The 7,188-nt window shown below is 36.8% G+C and overlaps 1 pseudogene; it reads right to left on the bottom strand.

Annotated features, from left to right (window-relative positions):
- Positions 1-2,891: 2,891 nt before the first annotated feature.
- LOC101578373 lies at positions 2,892-3,834 on the bottom strand (annotated as a pseudogene).
- Positions 3,835-7,188: the final 3,354 nt, after the last annotated feature.

Here is a 7,188-nt window from a genome sequence, read left to right as displayed (position 1 = left end):
TCAAACAGACTGTAAAAATGAAGACATACTTTTTCTTCCTAAGAGTCATAGAATACTTGCTGAACTATAATTTTATTTCTCTGAATTTTGCACATGAAATTATTCTTTTTTTCTTTGATGACAGTCGACACAAATATTATATATAACACTGTACTCCAATTCCAATATACTGATTTCAATATACAATATTCCTCACTTTGAAGAACTGTGACTTCAAATCATGGTTGATCATTTTCTGTTACGTTAATTTATTTACAAATTCACCAAAACCTCACAGTGCAGATGCATCCACAGACTCAGGAAATACCTTAATAGGGGAAAATAGTGCGTCTTGTGAATGTAATTTTTCTTAGGGACTGGGTTTCACTACAGTCTTCAGGCTGGTCTTGAACTCTTGATCTTGCTGTCTTAACCTTCTGCATGCTTCAATGTTCCCAGGGGTTTAGACTTATTTATTTTTATATATAGCATACAGGGTCTGGCTACACAGCTTCAGCTCCTAGTGATCCTCCTGTCTCAGCCTCCGCAGTGCAGGGATTACATGAGTGCACCACCACATCCAATTTTAATTGAAGGACATGCATGAAACCAGAATGGCCTGTGATATCTGAGACATGAGTCTGAGACAGACTCTTAAACTCCTGAGGTATCTCACCAAGACTTTAAGGCTAATCTTGCTTTTGGGCAAAAGTTTGCAAGCATTTGCTTCCCAGTGAAAATGCAAACTGTGCATTATGGAAAATAAGAGAGCATTGATCATAAATGCATAAATGATAGATAAAGCATGAGATGCAATTTTAAATATACAATGAAGAAAAAGAAAATCCAACAGTGTGGTTGTAGCTCAGCCATAGAGCAGCTGCCTGGAGAAAACAGGGACATAGACTCAATCTTCAGTAACCTGAAATAATAAACTACAATAATAATGGCTGAGATATAGAATTCATTCATTCCAGTTATACTTCAACAAAAAGAAAAAAATTGACACCAAAAATTGTAAAGGAACACACAGAGAGATGATAACACATAATTAGATTCATTTTATTTTTGAGACAGCCTTGCTAAATTTCTTGGGAAGTCTCAAACTCATCATCCTTTAACCAGCACCCAGAGTGGTTGGGATTCAAGGCCTGTATGTACAACTGCACCCAGTCAATAAGCTAGATTTTGATGAAAATTAATACTTTAAAATAAGCATAATACTGACACTCAAGCATTGGTTGACTTTATCCAAAGTCTCTTTATAATTCATATGAACATATGAAATTATAATTTTAGGCTCAGTCAGACAACCTTAGGATGAACTGCTTCCCTAAAAAGAATCCTTGCCATACATGAGAACCATTAAACCATTTATCATGAAAATTCATAGTCAAAGTGATGGAAATTACAATACAAAAATATCAATAATGGCAACCAGGAAACACATGACAGAGATATCTGCCACATGATTGCAAGAAATGTCTGCCATAAGGCACTGGCAGCTTGCTATACCTGGAACCTTATCCAGGTATGACCCCTGCACCTGTTGCAATCAATGGGTAAATCTGAGAAAAACTTATCTTATGAAAAGCTCCTCACACAGGGCTAAATAAAGCACTGAGTCTTTTGCTCTCCTTTTTAAATCTTTTTTTATGAGCAGAATATATTTATTGGGGGAAAGAAAGCTCCTGTCTGAGAGAGAAGGACAGAAAGGAGGTCCGAGCAGGTTGTCCCTTTTTTTAATCTTTTTGAGACAGGGTATTGCTGTGCAGTTCATGCTGGCCTTGAAATTACTTTGTTGTCCAGGCTGGTCTTGGTCATGAATGCTCAACGATCCCACTGCCTTAGCATCCAGATGGCTGGGATTATAAGCATGCAGCATCAAGCACGGTAAAGCACTGCTTCTCAAAAGTATACATTTACTACTACTGGTTTACTTGCAATCAACAATTATTTACTTTATTTTCTCAGCATATTATCAGGTAGTATCTTTTCCTTGAGAAATCATATCATTTTTATTGTAAAGTCATATTTTACAAAAACGATCTCAGTCAACCAAGATATAAATGGGGAAACTAACAAAACATGGAGGATGCTAACATAATTGCACAGGATGAAGTTTTGAGGAACATTTTTATAATTATTTAATGAAAAAATAACAGGTATTGCCATTACTTGGCAATGGGTCACTTGCAGAATGTAAGCTTTATGGTCCTAATCAAAGGAATACATGGAACATAGCCACCCAATATTATCTTGATTTTGTTTATAACCTAATCTGTTTTATTAATCTACTAAAAATATCCTCCTTAATATTCAACAACGGAACTTAAAAAAAATTGGGGTATAACTATGAATGTCCATTTTGTATCTGTGTATTCAAAGTGGTTGGGATAGATATATAGTTGCATTCTCTTAATGAATAGAATGATTTTTTCTAATGGTGTTTGTAAGTAGGATCACAAGTCTGCATCTTGTATAGCAATTAACCACTAAGAAGAATATATGCAGTGTATTATTTGTTGAAACTATACTTTCGATTTGATTTGAAACTGTCTCATTGCTATATGTTTATCAATAAAACTTTGAAAAGAAAAAAAATAAAAAATAAAAATATCCTCCTGATTTACAGGGATAAAAATTCACTAATACAAAACCACCACTGAGGTGCTGCTTCCATGGAACTGCAACAATGAAAGGGAGCACAGAGAAACAAATTAAGTTTTAAAACTTAGTTTTAATTACAGAATTGCACAGAAATAAAAGTCATATCTTCAATCCAATATGAGAAAACCTTAGTCAACATATAATGTAGTTGCTTTAGGATGATTCAGTGATGGACATGTCAGGCATTCTGGTTCATTAGGATTTATAAAATTTTAATTTGTTTTACAAAATCTATCCCAAAGTCAGGAATACAAACCAAGAAAACATTTCCTATTAAACAAATGTCTCAAGGCTCCCTGTATTTCCCTGTTTCTCAAACTATAGATAAAAGGGTTCAGCATTTGAGGGATAACAACATACATCATTGAAGCCACTACATTCTTAAAGGAAGAACCACTGACTGCAGAACTCATGTAGACACCAACACCCGTCACATAGAACAAGGACATCACTGATAGATGTGACCCACAGGTGGAAAAGGCTTTATACCTTCCATCTGCTGATGGAACCCTCCTAACAGAGGACACAATATGAGTATAAGAAAAAATAATCCCAGAGACAGGAATACCACCAAACAGGGTAGTCCCTGAAAACATCAGAAGGTTATTGATGAAGATATCAGAACAAGAGAGTTTGATGACCTGAACAAATTCACAGAAGTGGGGGATTTCCAGGTGTGTGCAGAGGGACAGCCGCAGCAGCATCAGACTGGAGAAGGGCATTCACAGTCATAATGAGCAGTGGGACTAGAACCAGCAGAACACAGAGCTGAGGCTTCATGATGACTGTGTACCTTAGTGGGTGGCAAATGGCTACATAGTGGTCATAGGACATCACCGCAAGGAGACAACTTTCTAATGAACAAAAGATCAAGACAAAGCAGATCTGAGAGAGGCAGCCTATGTAAGTGATGGTATGGTCCTGCGTTTGCATGTTCACCAGCATCTTTGGGATCATGGTTGTGCTGGTACAGATGTCAGTGAGAGATAGGTTGGAAAGGAAAAAGTACATGGGTATATGGAGGTGGGAGTCAGAGATGACGGCAAGGATGAGGAGTAGGTTTCCCATGATGGTAACCAGGTACAGGCATAGGAACAGGCTGAAGCTGATGGGCTGCAGCCCTGGATCATCTGTCAGTCCCAGTAGAAAGAATTATGAAACAAGTGTTTGGTTTATATGTTCCATACTGCTAATAAATTTAGTAGAACTTGTACGGTAAAAAAAAATGAATGATTTGTATACAAGCAGCAAGAACAGGATTAAGAAACCGTTGGGTATGAATGATTCTGTGAGTGCTTTGTGTTTCTCTTGAAGAGTTCTGGAGTAAGCACCTATGAGACATGTTTTAAAAAACACTCCAGAGTAATTTGGTGTCTTTTACCACTGAGAACTAGTGCCTTAAATTGATTTCTCCTTAATATTGAAACGGAAGCACACCCAACTCTTTGCATATTGTCTTCCCCCATTCCCATTTCTACACCTCCTCTAACTCCCTTTCACTTGAAAACATACCAGCTCTTACTCTTTGCATTAAGCATGGAGACTGTAACAAAAGTTGAGACCTGAATGTTCCTTCAGAATTTTACCACGCAATCGGAAACAAAGTAGGGTAAGAATGAATGTATTAAGTCTGTCTTCTTGAGAAATGATCTCCTCTTGGAGGCCCATCCAAGACTCACCTGAGGCCTTTGGCAAATTATAGATCAGATCAGTCCTATGGACTCAAGAGGATCATAATATGCCCACAAAGTCCATAGTGTTTGGCCAACATCATGTCTGATGACAGATGGTCTGACTCCTTAGTCAACTACTCTTTGCTGATGTCTCAGGACTGTACCCAGTTAGCATTTAGATAGGATCATGAATATCTCACAATCTCACAACTTCCTTTTGAACTCTTAATAGTTACTTCTTGAACAGAGCCTCCAAAGTTCTTATTTTTAGGAAGGCTTTTTTTCTACCCAATAAGTAAATTGAACCAGGTACAAGGAAATCACCCAGGTGAAAGAAGACAAAGATTAGAAAATGTTCCCTGTAAGCCAGAAACTCATAAACCTCCCTTGACATGGAAACAAACTGGTCCAACAAGTAAACTAGTAAATGAGATAACAATGTCAAAGGTCTCTCGCTTTAAGGGAAATGATTTGTTTGACAAGATAGGCAACATAGTATTAAATATATTAAGCTAATACCAAAGAGCTAAAGAAGAGAACAGACACAGTGTGGTGCTGCCATGATAAAAGATGAAAATAAAGATGATTTCTTGTTCTTCCAATAGAGACTTACAGGATTTAAAAAAAAAAAAAAAAAAAAAAAACATACAGACAACCAGTTTTCCTAAAATTCCAGGCCCCAGAGAACAACGGTCTTCCTCTCATGGGGAAGAGAGAAACAGTTATGAGAGTGATGATCATTTAGTGTCATAATAAACTCACACAATCTGAATTTAACCTAGGATCCTGTATGAGATACACCAAGAGGACAAACTTTGGTTGAATATCCAGCTTCTCTGTCCTCATTCGCTCAGTGGGAACCACCTGATGGTTGCATTCTTTAGCAGTGGTGCAACAATCAGCACACAACAAACACTTCTTCAACCATCATTTGCATATCATAAATACACAGTTTTTAATTTTGGACTAATAGTCTAAAATATTGAGGGGGTATTTCCTGGAGTTGTTTCAGTCTTGTAAAATATGTAGGCCAAACCTACCAGCACAGTACTGAGCAAGTGAAATTCTCCTATGGTTCTGTCCTATTGTGTGTATGCGTTTTTATGTGTGTTTTGTCTTCCATTAGCATAAAAAGAAGTGATCATTTGCTACAGATGGGTCAAGTAAAATGCAGGCCTTAGTGGGTTGGTTTTATTACCTAACACTATTTTTCTGTAAGGTTTCATTCTTTAATGAAGTTATACATATATTGCTAACTTATAGCATCTATTTTAGTTGTATATGAAACCAGTCAGTCCGGATTTTTAAATTTTCCTTCTTATGAATAATATTGAGAGGCCTACAAAGAATCAGCACACTTTTTCTTTAAGGTTCTATAGTTAATATACTCTACAATTAAAAGTGTATTATCATTCAATAGTATAAATGTCACTGGAGGTTTTATTTAACTTTATGCTTCCTAAGTTTATTCCAAGATCCTGAAGTATATAAACAAGAAGTATTTGACATTTTATTATTTTTTTTACAATTAGATTTGTCTTTCTTTTATTTTTTGATTTTGTTTTTCCTTTTTTTTTTTTTTTTGGTCTTTTTCTTTAATATAGCATGAATCAAAATAGGGACACCGTGTTTATCAGGCACATTTTTATAGTCTGAGAAAGGGACGGGGGTGGGGGCTCAAGCAGGTAATTCCCCCAGAAGATGTCTTTTCCAGGGACTTTTATAGTATAAAACCATGTGGGGCTAAGGTGGAGAAAGGGGGAACTCACTTAGGTGGATTTAGAGTAGGACAAATCTATGGTTAACCAATGAAATTACAAGCACCATTGCTCAGGTAAAATTGATTAAGTCCAGACTAAATGGAGAAGGGAGTCACCTAGCAAGGGGGCATGAATGTAAAACAGGACCTTATCTGGTAGCCATCTGATAAGGATTCTTTTTGGTTTTCTCAGGGTAATGATCAATCCCAGATGCTATTCTTTAGGGTGGTTAGCATTTGTTTGCTTTAGGTCTGGCTCACAGCAGGAGCATCCATCCCTCCCACAGTTGTAAGGTATCTTGTCTTTTGTGCTGTCTCCTTTGAGGGCCTGGCACTGTCTGACTTCCTATAATATTTCTATCTAACTTGGCTGTTTGCAACATTCCTCCCTCTCAAGAAGTAACCCAAACTGCCATGAGGGAAGCATAGACGATGACCGCTCTGACTTCTTCAGGCTGAAAGGGGTAGTAGTTTTTGACCGGCAGACAGATACACTCTTCAGAGGTTCTATCTAAAGGCCAGATATATGTCAGGCATTTTCCTCTTGGGTGGACGTATAGCTTTGAGTCTGGAGGAACAAAGTCAAAGAAACTATTAAATTCATATGCCAAATAATAAGATAAAAAAAAACAAAAAAAACAAATAATAAGATCAACAGGATAATCATGAATATAATAAAATATGATTTTTACCAAGGAGACAGTAATGACTTCCCATAAAAATGATAAAGATAGGGTCCAGGGGACCTCAGCATATAAAAACAATAGTTAGAAATTCATGTATGTCAATTGGCAGAGATCTCTTAAATGTGAGGTTTAATCCCTTTTTTATCTTTTATGGCCATTGTATATTGTCTCAAACAAACTGGCCTCTTATGGCTCATCAATTTTGTTATTACTTGTGGCACATGAATTGCCAGAAACAGGGAAAACACCAAGTACTTTCCAGTTTGCAAGTGAGGCCACTGGCTGGGTAACTACAAACAAATCTGCATGAGCTTCTATCAAATGTCTAACAGACTTTTTCCTTATATTGGCAGTTAACATGAGTTCTTTTAGGCTGAGAGGTAAAGACTCATGATCTTATCCATCTGAAACTTTTTTGATT

This window comes from Octodon degus, unplaced genomic scaffold (assembly GCF_000260255.1).
Source record: "Octodon degus isolate 3935 unplaced genomic scaffold, OctDeg1.0 scaffold00050, whole genome shotgun sequence".
Classification (NCBI taxonomy): Eukaryota; Metazoa; Chordata; class Mammalia; order Rodentia; family Octodontidae; genus Octodon; species Octodon degus.
Note: the sequence above shows the minus strand (reverse complement) of the source record. Positions and strands in the feature narration are given on the sequence as shown.